Here is a 15,539-nt window from a genome sequence, read left to right as displayed (position 1 = left end):
AATGCTTTGTGATCTTGATATGGTTGTTGTCTTTGGCAAGTACCATTGTGTTGTGGTTATGGAAGCTGACAATTCCAAAGTCTTCGAAGGCTTTAGGAGAGGAGACCTGTATATTGTTGATTTCTCTACAGGATGACAACCAGCCGTGTGCTTACTTGCAAAAGCTTCAGAAGGCTGGCTCTGGCATCGACGACTTGGTCATGCAGGCATGAGGAATTTGCACACGCTTGCGAAGAAGAAGCATGCCATTGGCATTGAGAATGTCAAATTCCTCAAGGATCACTTATGCGAAGCCTGTGAAGCTGGAAAGATGACCAAGGCCAAGCATCCAGCGAAGACTATCATGACCACTACTCGCCCATTTGAATTGCTTCACATGGATCTCTCCGGTCCTAATCATTATTCTGCTATTTCAAATGAAGCATCTCAATATGGCTTTGTTATTGTTGATAACTACTCTCGTTATACATGGTACACCTTGTTACTTACAAACATGAAGTGCAGGAGGTCTTCAAACGATTTTCCTCGAGGGCTTCAACCAACTTTGGTGTGAAGATCAAGCACGTCAGAAGTGACAATGGCACTGAGTTCAAGAATTCTGGTCTCGATGACTATCTTGATGAACTTGGTATTACTCATGAGTTATCTGCTCCTTACACTCCTCAGCAGAACGGCATCGTGGAGCGCAAGAATAGGACTCTTGCTGAGATGGCTCGCACTATGCTTCATGAATACAAAACGCCTCGTCGGTCCTGGACTGAGGCAATTGATACTGCGTGCCACATCATCAACAAAGTATATCTTCACAAATTCTTCAAGAAGACTGCCTATGAGCTCCTCACTGATAAGAAACCCAATGTAAGTTATTTCAAAGTCTTCGGTGCTAAATGTTGGATAAGAGATCCTCATCACAACTCAAAATTTGCACCGAAAGCACATGAAGGTTTTATGCTTGGTTACGGAAAGGACTCGCACACCTACAAAGTCTTCAACAACGTTCTTCACAAGGTTGTTGAAACTGTAGATGTGCGGTTCGATGAAACTAATGGCTTGCAAAGAGAGCACCTACCTACTGTGATAGATGAACCAGCACCTCAGGAAACTATCAAGTTCAAGGCTACTGAGGATGTCATTCCCACTGAAGAATCTGCTGAAGAATTCATTCCAGAACATGAAGAACGTCGAGCTAATGCACCTGAAGAAAATACTGAAGAAAATGGTGCTGAAGAGAATGCTGATCAAACTCTTCAACGGCAACCAGCTCATCCTCGTATTGCAAAAGAAGTGCAAGTTGAAAAGATCATCAATGACATCAAAGCGCCAGGTCCTCTCACACGCTCAAAAGCTTCACATTTATCTAACTTTAGTGGGCACTATGCTTTTGTCTCTATTACAGCGCCCACTAAGGTAGATGAAGCATTTCTGGAGCCTGAGTGGATTCAGGCCATGCAAGAAAAAATACATCAGTTCGAGATCAACAAAGTCTGGGAACTGGTCCAACGTCCAGATCCTCGCAAGCACAATATCATCGGCACAAAGTGGATCTACCGCAACAAGCAAGATGAAAATGGCCTTGTGGTGAGGAATAAGGCACGGCTTGTAGCTCAAGGCTACACACAGGTTGAAGGAATTGATTTCGATGAAACTTTTGCACCTGTTGCTAGACTTGAGGCTATTCGCATATTACTTGCTTATGCTAACCATCATGATATCACTTTATATCAAATGGATGTGAAAAGTACATTCCTCAATGGTAAGCTTGAGGAAGAAGTATATGTTGCTCAACCCCCAGGTTTTGAAGATCCAAAGAATCCTGACAAAGTCTTCAGACTAAACAAGGCCCTCTATGGCCTCAAGCAGGCCCCACGGGCGTGGTATGATACTTTTAAGGAATTCCCCATGACGAAAGGCTTCAAACCCGGTTCACTCGACCCTACTCTTTTCACTAAATCTTATGATGGTGAATTGTTTGTGTGCCAAATATATGTTGATGATATTATCTTTCGCTGTACTGACCAACGTTATAGTGACGAATTTTCCTATATGATGAGTGAAGAATATCAAAAATCTATGCTGGGAGAGCTGAAATTCTTCTTAGGACTTCAAATTCGTCAACAACGCAATGTCATATTCATATCTCAGGAGAAATACCTCAAGGATGTACTGAGGAAATTCAGCATGCAATATTGCAAAGGCCTCAAAATTCCTATGCCCACAAATGGCCATCTGTGCACTGATGAAAATGGTATTGACTTCGGTCATAAGGTATACCGCTCCATGATAGGTTCTTTATTGTACTTATGTGCATCTAGGCCAGATATAATGCTTAGTGTTTGCATGTGTGCCCGATTTCAAGCTACACCGAAGGAATCACACCATAAGGCTGTGAAGCATATTCTTCGATATCTAGCTCACACACCAACACTTGGATTATGGTACCTCAAGGGCTCAGCTTTTGATCTCATTGGATATTCTGACTCTGACTATGCTGGTGATCGTGTGGACCGCAAGTCAACATCTTGTACATGTCATTTCCTCGGACGATCTTTGGTCTATTGATCCTCGAAGAAATAGAACTGCGTATCACTATCTACTGCTGAAGCTGAGTACATTGCCGCTGGTTCTTGCTGTGCTCAATTGCTATGGATGAAGCAAACTCTCAAGGAATACGGCGTCAACATGAAAAATGTGCCTCTCTACTGTGATAATGAGAGTGCCATCAAGTTTGCTCAAAACCCAGTTCAGCACTCGAAGACGAAGCACATTCAGATTCGTCATCATTTTCTTCGTGATCATGTGTTGAAGGGTGACATTTCTATTGAGCATGTGAAGACTGAAGAACAGCTAGCCGATATCTTCACAAAGCCCTTGGATGAGAAGAGATTTAGCAAGTTGCGGTGTGAGCTAAATGTTGGGGAACGTAGTAATTTCAAAATTTTCCTACGCACACGCAAGATCATGGTGATGCATAGCAACGAGGGGAGAGTATGATCTATGTACCCTTGTAGATCGCAACGGAAGCGTTGACACAACGTAGAGGAAGTAGTCGTATGTCTTCTTCCTGATCCGACCGATCCAAGCATTGTTACTCCGGCACCTCCGAGTTCTTAGCACACGTATAGCTTGATGAAGATCCCCGGGCTCCGATCCAGCAACGCTTCGGGGAGGAGTTCCGTCAGCACGACGACGTGGTGATGATCTTGATGTTCTATCGACGCAGGGCTTCGCCTAAGCACTACAACGATATGATCGAGGTGGAATATGGTGGCAGGGGGCACCGCACACGGCTAAGGAACGATCTCAATGATCAACTTGTGTGTCCTAGGGTGCCCCCCTGCCCCCGTATATAAAGGATCCAAGGGGGAGGGGCTGGTCGGCCAAGGAGGGCACGCCAGGAGAGTCCTACTCCCTCTGGGAGTAGGATTCCCCCAATCCTAGTTGGAATAGGATTCCTCGAGGGGGGGGGGAAGAGAGAGAGAGGGGCCGGCCACCTCTCCTAGTCCTAATAGGACTAGGGGAGGGGGGAGGCACGCGGCCACCTTGGGCTACCCCTTTCTCCTTTCCACTAAAGCCCACTAAGGCCCATATAGTTCCCGGGGGGTTCCGGTAACCTCCTGGTACTCCGGTAAAATCCCGATTTCACCCGGAACACTTCCGTTATCCAAACATAGGCTTCCAATATATCAATCTTTATGTCTCGACCATTTCGAGACTCCTCGTCATGTCCGTGATCACATCCGGGACTCCGAACAACCTTCGGTACATCAAAATGCATAAACTCATAACAACAGTCATCATAACGTTAAGCGTGCGGACCCTACGGTTCGAGAACAATGTAGACATGACCGAGACACGTCTCTGGTCAATAACCAATAGCGGGACCTAGATGCCCATATTGGCTCCTACATATTCTACGAAGATCTTTATCGGTCAGACCGCATAACAACATACGTTGTTCCCTTTGTCATCGGTATGTTACTTGCCCGAGATTCGATCGTCGGTATCCAATACCTAGTTCAATCTCGTTACCGGCAAGTCTCTTTACTCGTTCCGTAATACATCATCTCACAACTAACATATTAGTTGCAGTGCTTGCAAGGCTTATGTGATGTGCATTACCGAGAGGGCCCAGAGATACCTCTCCGACAATCGGAGTGATAAATCCTAATCTCGAAATACGCCAACCCAACATCTACCTTTGGAGACACCTGTAGTACTCCTTTATAATCACCCAGTTACGTTGTAACGTTTGGTAGCACCCAAAGTGTTCCTTTGGCAAACGGGAGTTGCATAATCTCATAGTCATAGGAACATGTATAAGTCATGAAGAAAGCAATAGCAACATACTAAACGATCGGGTGCTAGGCTAATGGAATGGGTCATGTCAATCAGATCATTCAACTAATGATGTGATCCTGTTAATCAAATAACAACTCTTTGTTCATGGTTAGGAAACATAACCATCTTTGATCAACGAGCTAGTCAAGTAGAGGCATACTAGTGACACTCTGTTTGTCTATGTATTCACACATGTATTATGTTTGTTAATACAATTCTAGCATGAATAATAAACATTTATCATGATATAAGGAAATAAATAATAACTTTATTATTGCCTCTAGGGCATATTTCCTTCAGTCTCCCACTTGCACTAGAGTCAATAATCTAGATTACACAGTAATGATTCTTACACCCATGGAGTCTTGGTGGTGATCATGTTTTGCTCGTGGAAGAGGCTTAGTCAACGGGTCTGCAACATTCAGATCCTTATGTATCTTGCAAATCTCTATGTCTCCCACCTGGACTAGATCCCGGATGGAATTGAAGCGTCTCTTGATGTGCTTGGTTCTCTTGTGAAATCTAGATTCCTTTGCCAAGGCAATTGCACTAGTATTGTCACGAAAGATTTTCATTGGACCCGATGCACTAGGTATGACACCTAGATCGGATATGAACTCCTTCATCCAGACTCCTTCATTTGCTGCTTCCGAAGCAGCTATGTACTCCGCTTCACATGTAGATCCCGCTACGACGCTTTGTTTTGAACTGCACCAACTGACAGCTCCACCGTTTAATGTAAACACGTATCCGGTTTGCGATTTAGAATCGTCCGGATCAGTGTCAAAGCTTGCATCAACGTAACCTTTTACGATGAGCTCTTTGTCACCTCCATATATGAGAAACATATCCTTAGTCCTTTTCAGGTATTTCAGGATGTTCTTGACCGCTGTCCAGTGATCCACTCCTGGATTACTTTGGTACCTCCCTGCCAGACTTATAGCAAGGCACACATCAGGTCTGGTACACAGCATTGCATACATGATAGAGCCTATGGCTGAAGCATAGGGAACATCTTTCATTTTCTCTCTATCTTCTGCAGTGGTCGGGCTTTGAGTTTTACTCAATCTCATACCTTGTAACACAGGAAAGAACCCTTTCTTTGCTTGATCCATTTTGAACTTTTTCAAAACTTTGTCAAGGTATGTGCTTTGTGAAAGTCCAATTAAGCGTCTCGATCTATCTCTATAGATCTTAATGCCCAATATGTAAGAAGCTTCACCCAAGTCTTTCATTGAAAAACTCTTATTCAAGTATCCCTTTATGCTATCCAGAAATTCTATATTATTTCCAATCAGTAATATGTCATCCACATATAATATCAGAAATGCTACAGAGCTCCCACTCACTTTCTTGTTAATACAGGCTTCTCCAAAAGTCTGTATAAAACCAAATGCTTTGATCACACTATCAAAGCGTTTATTCCAACTCCGAGAGGCTTGCACCAGTCCATAAATGGATCGCTGGAGCTTGCACACTTTGTTAGCTGCCTTTGGATCGACAAAACCTTCTGGTTGCATCATATACAACTCTTGTTCCAGAAATCCATTCAGGAATGCAGTTTTGACATCCATCTGCCAAATTTCATAATCATAAAATGCGGCAATTGCTAACATGATTCGGACAGACTTAAGCATCGCTACGGGTGAGGAGGTCTCATCGTAGTCAACCCCTTGAACTTGTCGAAAACCTTTCGCGACAAGTCGAGCTTTGTAGACAGTAACATTACCATCAGCGTCAGTCTTCTTCTTGAAGATCCATTTATTCTCAATTGCTTGCCGATCATCGGGCAAGTCAACCAAAGTCCATACTTTGTTCTCATACATGGATCCCATCTCAGATTTCATGGCTTCAAGCCATTTTGCGGAATCTGGGCTCACCATCGCTTCTTCATAGTTCGTAGGTTCATCATGATCTAGTAGCATGACTTCCAGAACAGGATTACCGTACCACTCTGGTGCGGATCTCACTCTGGTTGATCTACGAGGTTCAGTAGTATCTTGATCTAAAGTTTCATGATCATCATCATTAGCTTCCTCACTTATTGGTGTAGGTGTCGTAGAAACAGTTTTCTGTGATGTACTACTTTCCAATAAGGGAGTAGGAACAGTTACCTCGTCAAGTTCTACTTTCCTCCCACTCACTTCTTTCGAGAGAAACTCCTTCTCCAGAAAGTTTCCGAATTTAGCAACAAAAGTCTTGCCTTCGGATCTATGATAGAAGGTGTATCCAATAGTTTCCTTTGGATATCCTATTAAGACACATTTCTCCGATTTGGGTTCGAGCTTATCAGGTTGAAGCTTTTTCACATAAGCATCGCAACCCCAAACTTTCAGAAACGACAACTTTGGTTTCTTGCCAAACCACAGTTCATAAGGCGTCGTCTCAACGGATTTTGATGGTGCCCTATTTAACGTGAATGCGGCCGTCTCTAGAGTGTATCCCCAAACCGATAGCGGTAAATCAGTAAGAGACATCATAGATCGCACTATATCTAGTAAAGTACGATTACGATGTTCGGACACACCATTACGCTGCGGTGTTCCGGGTGGCGTGAGTTGCGAAACTATTCCACAATTTTTCAAATGTACACCAAACTCGTAACTCAAATATTCTCCTCCACGATCAGATCGTAGAAACTTTATTTTCTTGTTACGATGATTTTCCACTTCACTCTGAAATTCTTTGAACTTTTCAAATGTTTCAGACTTATGTTTCATTAAGTAGATATACCCATATCTGCTTAAATCATCTGTGAAGGTGAGAAAATAACGATATCCGCCACGAGCCTCAATATTCATCGAACCGCATACATCTGTATGTATGATTTCCAACAAATTTGTTGCTCTCTCCATAGTACCGGAGAACGGTGTTTTAGTCATCTTGCCCATGACGCACGGTTCGCAAGTACCAAGCGATTCATAATCAAGTGGTTCCAAAAGTCCATCAGTATGGAGTTTCTTCATGCGCTTTATACCGATATGACCTAAACGGCAGTGCCACAAATAAGTTGCACCATCATTATCAACTCTGCATCTTTTGGCTTCAACATTATGAATATGTGTATCACTACTCTCGAGATTTAATAAGAATAGACCACTCTTCAAGGGTGCGTGACCATAAAAGATATTACTCATATAAATAGAACAACCATTATTCTCTGATTTAAATGAATAACCGTCTCGCATTAAACAAGATCCAGATATAATGTTCGTGCTCAACGCTGGCACCAAATAACAATTATTTAGGTCTAATACTAATCCCGAAGGTAGATGTAGAGGTAGCGTGCCGACCGCCATCACATCGACTTTGGAACCGTTTCCCACGCGCATCGTCACCTCATCCTTAGCCAATCTTCGCTTAATCCGTAGTCCCTGTTTCGAGTTGCAAATATTAGCCACAGAACTAGTATCAAATACCCAGGTGCTACTGCGAGCATTAGTAAGGTACACATCAATAACATGTATATCACATATACCTTTGTTCACCTTGCCATCCTTCTTATCCGCCAAATACTTGGGGCAGTTCCGCTTCCAGTGACCAGTCTGCTTGCAGTAGAAGCACTCTGTTTCAGGCTTAGGTCCAGACTTGGGTTTCTTCTCTTGATCAGCAACTTGCTTGCTGTTCTTCTTGAAGTTCCCCTTCTTCTTCCCTTTGCCCTTTTTCTTGAAACTAGTGGTCTTGTTGACCATCAACACTTGATGCTCCTTCTTGATTTCTACCTCCGCAGCTTTCAGCATTGCGAAGAGCTCGGGAATTGTCTTGTTCATCCCTTGCATATTATAGTTCATCACGAAGCTCTTGTAGCTTGGTGGCAGTGATTGGAGAATTCTGTCAATGACGCAATCATCTGGAAGATTAACTCCCAATTGAATCAAGTGATTATTATACCCAGACATTTTGAGTATATGCTCACTGACAGAACTGTTCTCTTCCATCTTGCAGCTATAGAACTTATTGGAGACTTCATATCTCTCAATCCAGGCATTTGCTTGAAATATTAACTTCAACTCCTGGAACATCTCATATGCTCCATGACGTTTCAAAACGTCGTTGAAGTCCCGATTCTAAGCCGTAAAGCATGGCACACTGAACTATCGAGTAGTCATCAGCTTTGCTCTGCCAGACGTTCATAACATCTGGTGTTGCTCCAGCAGCAGGCCTGGCACCCAGCGGTGCTTCCAGGACGTAATTCTTCTGTGCAGCAATGAAGATAATCCTCAAGTTATGGACCCAGTCCGTGTAATTGCTACCATCATCTTTCAACTTTGCTTTCTCAAGGAACGCATTAAAATTTAACGGAACAACAGCACGAGCCATCTATCTACAATCAACATAAACAAGCAAGATACTATCAGATACTAAGTTCATGATAAATTTAAGTTCAATTAATCATATTACTTAAGAACTCCCACTTAGATAGACATCCCTCTAATCCTCTAAGTGATTACGTGATCCAAATCAACTAAACCATGTCCGATCATCACGTGAGATGGAGTAGTTTCATCGGTGAACATCATTATGTTGATCATATCTACTATATGATTCACGCTCGACCTTTGGGTCTCCGTGTTCCGAGGCCATATCTGTATATGCTTGGCTCGTCAAGTATAACTTGAGTATTCCGCGTGTCCAACTGTTTTGCACCCGTTGTATTTGAACGTAGAGCCTATCACACCCGATCATCACGCGGTGTCTCAGCACGAAGAACTTTGGCAACGGTGCATACTCAGGGAGAACACTTCTTGATAATTTAGTGAGAGATCATCTTATAATGCTACCGTCAATCAAAGCAAGATAAGATGCATAAAAGATAAACATCACATGCAATCAATATAAGTGATATGATATGGCCATCATCATCTTGTGCTTGTGATCTCTATCTCCGAAGCACCATCGTGATCACCATCGTCACCGGCGCGACACCTTGATCTCCATCGTAGCATCGTTGTCGTCTCGCCAATCTTATGCTTCCATGACTATCGCTACCGTTTAGTGATAAAGTAAAGCATTACATCGCGATTGCATTGCATACAATAAAGCGACAACCATATGGCTCCTGCCAGTTGCCGATAACTCGGTTACAAAACATGATCATCTCATACAATAAAATTTAGCATCATGTCTTGACCATATCACATCACAACATGCCCTGCAAAAACAAGTTAGACGTCCTCTACTTTGTTATTGCAAGTTTTACGTGGCTGCTACGGGCTTAAGTAAGAACCAATCTCACCTACGCATCAAAACCACAACGATAGTTTGTCAATTTGACTCCGTTTTAACCTTCGCAAGGACCGGGCGTAGCCACACTTGGTTCAACTAAAGTTGGAGAGACAGTCGCCCGCAAGCCACCTATGTGCAAAGCACGTCGGGAGAACCGATCTCGCGTAAGCGTACGCGTAATGTCGGTCCGGGTCGTCTCGTCCAACAATACCGCCGAACCAAAGTATGACATGCTGTTGGGCAGTATGACTTATATCGCCCACAACTCACTTGTGTTCTACTCGTGCATATAACATCAAACCATAAAACCTAGGCTCGGATGCCACTGTTGGGGAACGTAGTAATTTCAAAATTTTCCTACGCACACACAAGATCATGGTGATGCATAGCAACAAGGGGGAGAGTATGATCTACGTACCCTTGTAGATCGCAACGGAAGCGTTGACACAACGTAGAGGAAGTACTCGTATGTCTTCTTCCCGATCCGACCGATCCAAGCACCGTTACTCCGGCACCTCCGAGTTCTTAGCACACGTATAGCTTGATGACGATCCCCGGGCTTCGATCCAGCAAAGCTTCGGGGAGGAGTTCCGTCAGCACTACGGCGTGGTGACGATCTTGATGTTCTACCGACGCAGGGCTACGCCTAAGCACTACAATGATATGATCGAGGTGGAATATGGTGGCAGGGGGCACCGCACACGGCTAAGGAACGATCTCAATGATCAACTTGTGTGTCCTAGGGTGCCCCCCTGCCCCCGTATATAAAGGATCCAAGGGGGAGGGGCTGGCCGGCCAAGGAGGGCGCGCCAGGAGAGTCCTACTCCCTCTGGGAGTACGACCCCCCCCCCCCCAATCCTAGTTGGAATAGGATTCCTCGAGGGGGGGAAGAGAGAGAGGCGGGCCGGCCACCTCTCCTAGTCCTAATAGGACTAGGGGAGGGGGGAGGCGCGCGGCCACCTTGGGCTGCCCCTTTCTCCTTTCCACTAAAGCCCACTAAGGCCCATATAGTTCCCGGGGGGTTCCTGTAACCTCCCGGTACTCCGGTAAAATCCCGATTTCACCCGGAACACTTCCGATATCCAAACATAGGCTTCCAATATATCAATCTTTATGTCTCTACCATTTCGAGACTCCTCGTCATGTCCGTGATCACATCCGGGACTCTGAACAACCTTCGGTACATCAAAATGCATAAACTCATAACAACAGTCATCGTAACGTTAAGCGTGCGGACCCTACGGTTCGAGAACAATGTAGACATGACCGAGACACGTGTCTGGTCAATAACCAATAGCGGGACCTGGATGCCCATATTGGCTCCTACATATTCTACGAGGATCTTTATCGGTCAGACCGCATAACAACATACGTTGTTCCCTTTGTCATCGAGATGTTACTTGCCCGAGATTCGATCGTCGGTATCCAATACCTAGTTCAATCTCGTTACCGGCAAGTCTCTTTACTCGTTTCGTAATACATCATCTCACAACTAACATATTAGTTGCAGTGCTTGCAAGGCTTATGTGATGTGCATTACCGAGAGGGCCCAGAGATACCTCTCCGACAATCGGAGTGACAAATCCTAATCTCGAAATACGCCAACCCAACATCTACCTTTGGAGACACCTGTAGTACTCCTTTATAATCACCCAGTTACGTTGTGACATTTGGTAGCACCCAAAGTGTTCCTCCGGCAAACGGGAGTTGCATAATCTCATAGTCACAGGAACATGTATAAGTCATGAAGAAAGCAATAGCAACATACTAAACGATCGGGTGCTAAGATAATGGAATGGGTCATGTCAATCAGATCATTCAACTAATGATGTGATCCCGTTAATCAAATAACAACTCTTTGTTCATGGTTAGGAAACATAACCATCTTTGATCAACGAGCTAGTCAAGTAGAGGCATACTAGTGACACTCTGTTTGTCTATGTATTCACACATGTATTATGTTTCCGGTTAATACAATTCTAGCATGAATAATAAACATTTATCATGATATAAGGAAATAAATAATAACTTTATTATTGCCTCTAGGGCATATTTCCTTCACTAAATATCCTAGAATATTCGAATGTTCTTTGAAAAGGACACTAATCCTAACACTTATGCAAAATTGATGACTTAGATGTGCAACACATGAAGAAACGTTTTCTTCAGTTCAATGAAGAACAACACTCTTAGTGTGAAGAAATTAACGAAGAATTTGATTCTCAGAACCCTACGATAATTGTACGCGGTGTCTGAAATCATCATTCTTATACGGTGGGTCACGCCACCACTAGAAGTTAAAATTCCTCAATTATTCATATTCTTCAACTTTGCATTGTCTTCACTGTTTCCCTCGCTTTTCTTCATTGGCTATATATATATATATATATATATATATATATATATATATATATATATATATATATATATATAAGTTTATGTCCTCTACAACATTCACTTATTGCTAATTCTTCAAGTCATTTTTTCTGCTAAGTGAATGTGACCGGACCCTTCCCCCTCTATGCTATACTCAACCCAATCTATTCATAAATTCTTCATGTGCGTTCTATTTGAAACTCGTTCAAAATCTTCACTCTGTCCTTGTCAGCTGAAGAAATTGCGAACGGAACTTTAAAACCTACCTTATCTAAATTTTCAGCTTTGCCGCTCAAACCGTTCCGCATCCCACGATACACTTATCCATTCACCCACGAGCGCACATGATCTCCACCTCTCAGTACGTGGGTGACACATGTCAAGCGAATGAGAAGGGTCAGGGGCACGTTCGTCCAATTTCTTCGGGCGAGCAGTTTTTCATCGTGGCTATAAATACCCCTCCTTCCCTTCCTCACTTCTTTTACTCCGCTCGACCTCTCTCCAGCTCGAGCTTCTCAAACCCTAGCACCGCCGCTACTTCATCGTCGCCAGTGAGGAAGAGCTTCACTGCCTCGACCTCGTCGCCGACGTACTCGCGCCGACCGCAGAAATCTCCACTCCGCCGCCGACGTAGCTGTATTCCTCCGCCGAGTTAGGGCGTGGAAGATCTACACAGACGAACTTCATCTCTACACCTTACTGTTCGTCGTGTTCTTTGTCCAGGGTAATTAAAAGTTACTTTTACTGCCCTCGTTGATTCGAATGATTATCTTCAAAATCTTCAAAGGTGTTTTTCTTCATAGCTTCACACACTAAACACCTCACAAGTCATCTGTTCTTGATTCGTTTCTCTAAGCATCATTTTTCTTCAAGATTCCTCAATTGTGTGGATCTTCGATCTATACAACTCTGGAACCTAAGACAAAGAACGCTTAGTGAAATTCTTCAAGACTCATCTGGTCAAATTCCTCAAACTTGTTCTTTTTGAAAAACCCTCTGAGAACGCATATGACCTCTTCAAATTCCTCGCAACTATACTTTGTTCACAGGTACACATGTCAGCTACTGAATCACTAGGTTCTCATCAACTTAACTCATTTGCAGCGTTCCTCGAAGGAAAGTTGCATACTTCTTCAGAGAATTCAATTGTCCAAATTCCTCAACTGAAGAAAATGGCTGACGGTAAGAAGCCACAGAAAGGAGGAAAGAGGCCTGAGGTCAATACATCGTTTGAGATCCCTGATGAAATATATGCTGGGTACTGCACACCTACTGAGGAAACCAAGAATGAGCGCAAGGTGCGCATTCAAAAAATAGAAAGGAGATGAGCAAGAGAGTGGAGGGAGTACAAGTATGTAACTCCAAAGTACATGAAGAAATTCGCACTCAATCCTCCATGCCCAAGAGCTCCATTGGCACCTGGCCACATCGCTGATCCCACCAGCCTCAAGCGCGGTGAGGACTATCCTGATGAATGGGCCAAGCGCCAAGCCAAGTTGGCTAAGCAAGCCAAAGAAGCAGTGAGGAAATTCAATGAAGACTCCGCTGCTGCTGCTGCCTCTGCTAAGGCCTTTACTATCAAGCCAAAGAAGGCTATGTCAAAGAAGCCTGCGCGCAAGCCAAGTGCTTCACTAACAATGCCCTCAAGGCCAAGTTCCTCAGCAATGCCCTCAAGGCCAGAATCCTCAAAGCCCTCACGACCAATTCCTCATGTTGCTCCTGTTCCTCCAAAGTCCTCAGCTCCTCCGCCAAAGCCCTCAGTTGTTCCGACTAAATCCTCAGCACCTGTGCATCTCGCCTCGTGCCAAAGGACTGCAGGCATATCCATCACCTCATGTGTCTCAGCTAGTTCCTTAGCTGCACCAAGTTCCTCAGCTGGCCCCTCACTGCTGAAGACAAAGGCCACTGCTGGACGAGGTCCTCGCCAAAGTCCTCAAAAGAAACAAGTCGCTTTCCAAGTGTCGTCTGAAGAAGACGAAGCTGATAATGATGAACTTGCAGAAATCATCAGAGACAGGCAAGTCAGGGCCGCTAGAGCCAAAGGAACAAATGTGCCACTGCTTTTGGATCCCAAGTTGATCCTCGACTACATTGATGTTTGGCAAAAGGACCCCAACACTCCCATGCCTGACTTCAAGCTGACTCCTGGCCAAAGTCACATGCTGACCCACTTCATTCAAGAAGAAAAGTGGAAATTTGAGAAGGCCAGGCAGATCAAGAAAGCGCGGTACAAGAAAGAGCGCTATCTGAAGAAAAACGTTGTCTCTATGACAACTGAAGAACTTTTCACTATTCAGACTGAGATCAAGAAACTCAGTGATGACTTTGACGCATATCGCGCTGATTGGCTTGGAACCAAGATTCGTTTTGTGAAACTTGCGGATAACTTCACTTCCAATGTTGCAGCCCCAACGCAACAGGAAATTCCTCAGGCTGAAGCATTTGCTCAGCCTACTGAAGAAAATGCCAGCACCACTGATGACAATCAGGCTGCTGAAGAAAATGTGAGTTCTAGGGCTGATGACTGCATTCCAGCCGCTGAAGAAATTGCCAAGGCACCCACTAGTGGTGCGCCTGGAGAAAATGAAGAACTCAGGGCAACTTCATCAGTTGTGCCTGAAGAAAATCAACCAAATTCCTCAGCTGCTCCTGCACCAATTTCAACTCAAATCCTTCCATCTGCATCAGATGTGAAGAAGACAAAGGCTGTAGAGCGTGCTGCAGTGAAGAAAAGGAAAGCATCAGCTTCTTTAGATTCTTCAGCTCCGAAGAAGATGAAGCCTATGACAAGTTCATTTGCTAATCTGATTGATGTTGTTCCCATCTCAACCAGGCCATTAAAGGACCTTGTTCCTTTTGATGAAGAATATGTGATCCCCAGCAGATCTGATGAAGAAACTCCTTCTGCTGCTTCATCTGAGCCGTTGGATGAAGAAATTGAAGTGGATGCAATCCCTTCAACACCTGTCATCTCCTCGCCCATGCCTCAGTTCACAGCTGAAGAGACTGGCGTTGAAGAAATGGAAGATGAAGATGTGGACGTTGGCTGCTCCACACCCGTAATCAGTGATGAATTCTAGGACAGTCAACATCCAAACTCTCCAATGTTCACACCGCTGCAGCAAATACCTCAGTCACCTGCACCAACTGTTCAAATGGGCTCTGAAGAAACTCATCCCACTGCATCTGTCCATGAGGAAATTCCAGCCACTAGCACTGAAGAAACTGCTGCTGCTGAACAACCAACGACGTAGACTGCCACTGAGGAGGAACCAGAAATTCCTCAGCCTGAAGAACCTGCGATTGAGATTCCTGAGGTCGTGATGCAACTCACTGACACTCCTCTGCCGAAGCCAAAGGATCCATTCTCACACAAGCAAAAGTTCAAGGCTGATGATTTCTTCGGCGAGCACGTATTCTTCGAAGATTACAACACATATAACTCTGCTCGCATTAGGAAGAGGCGTTTCTGGACTTCTAGTCAAGCCAATTTCTATTCCTCAGTGATGTTCAACAAGGAGAAAATCTTCTACCATGAGCATATTCCTCACGTGGATATGAAATCTCTGCCGTGCTTCGCACCAGTCCTCGGTGTTCTT

This window comes from Triticum aestivum, chromosome 2A (genome assembly GCF_018294505.1).
Source record: "Triticum aestivum cultivar Chinese Spring chromosome 2A, IWGSC CS RefSeq v2.1, whole genome shotgun sequence".
Taxonomy (NCBI): domain Eukaryota; kingdom Viridiplantae; phylum Streptophyta; class Magnoliopsida; order Poales; family Poaceae; genus Triticum; species Triticum aestivum.
The sequence above is the reverse complement of the archived record's forward strand: the minus strand, read 5'-3'. Positions refer to the sequence as shown.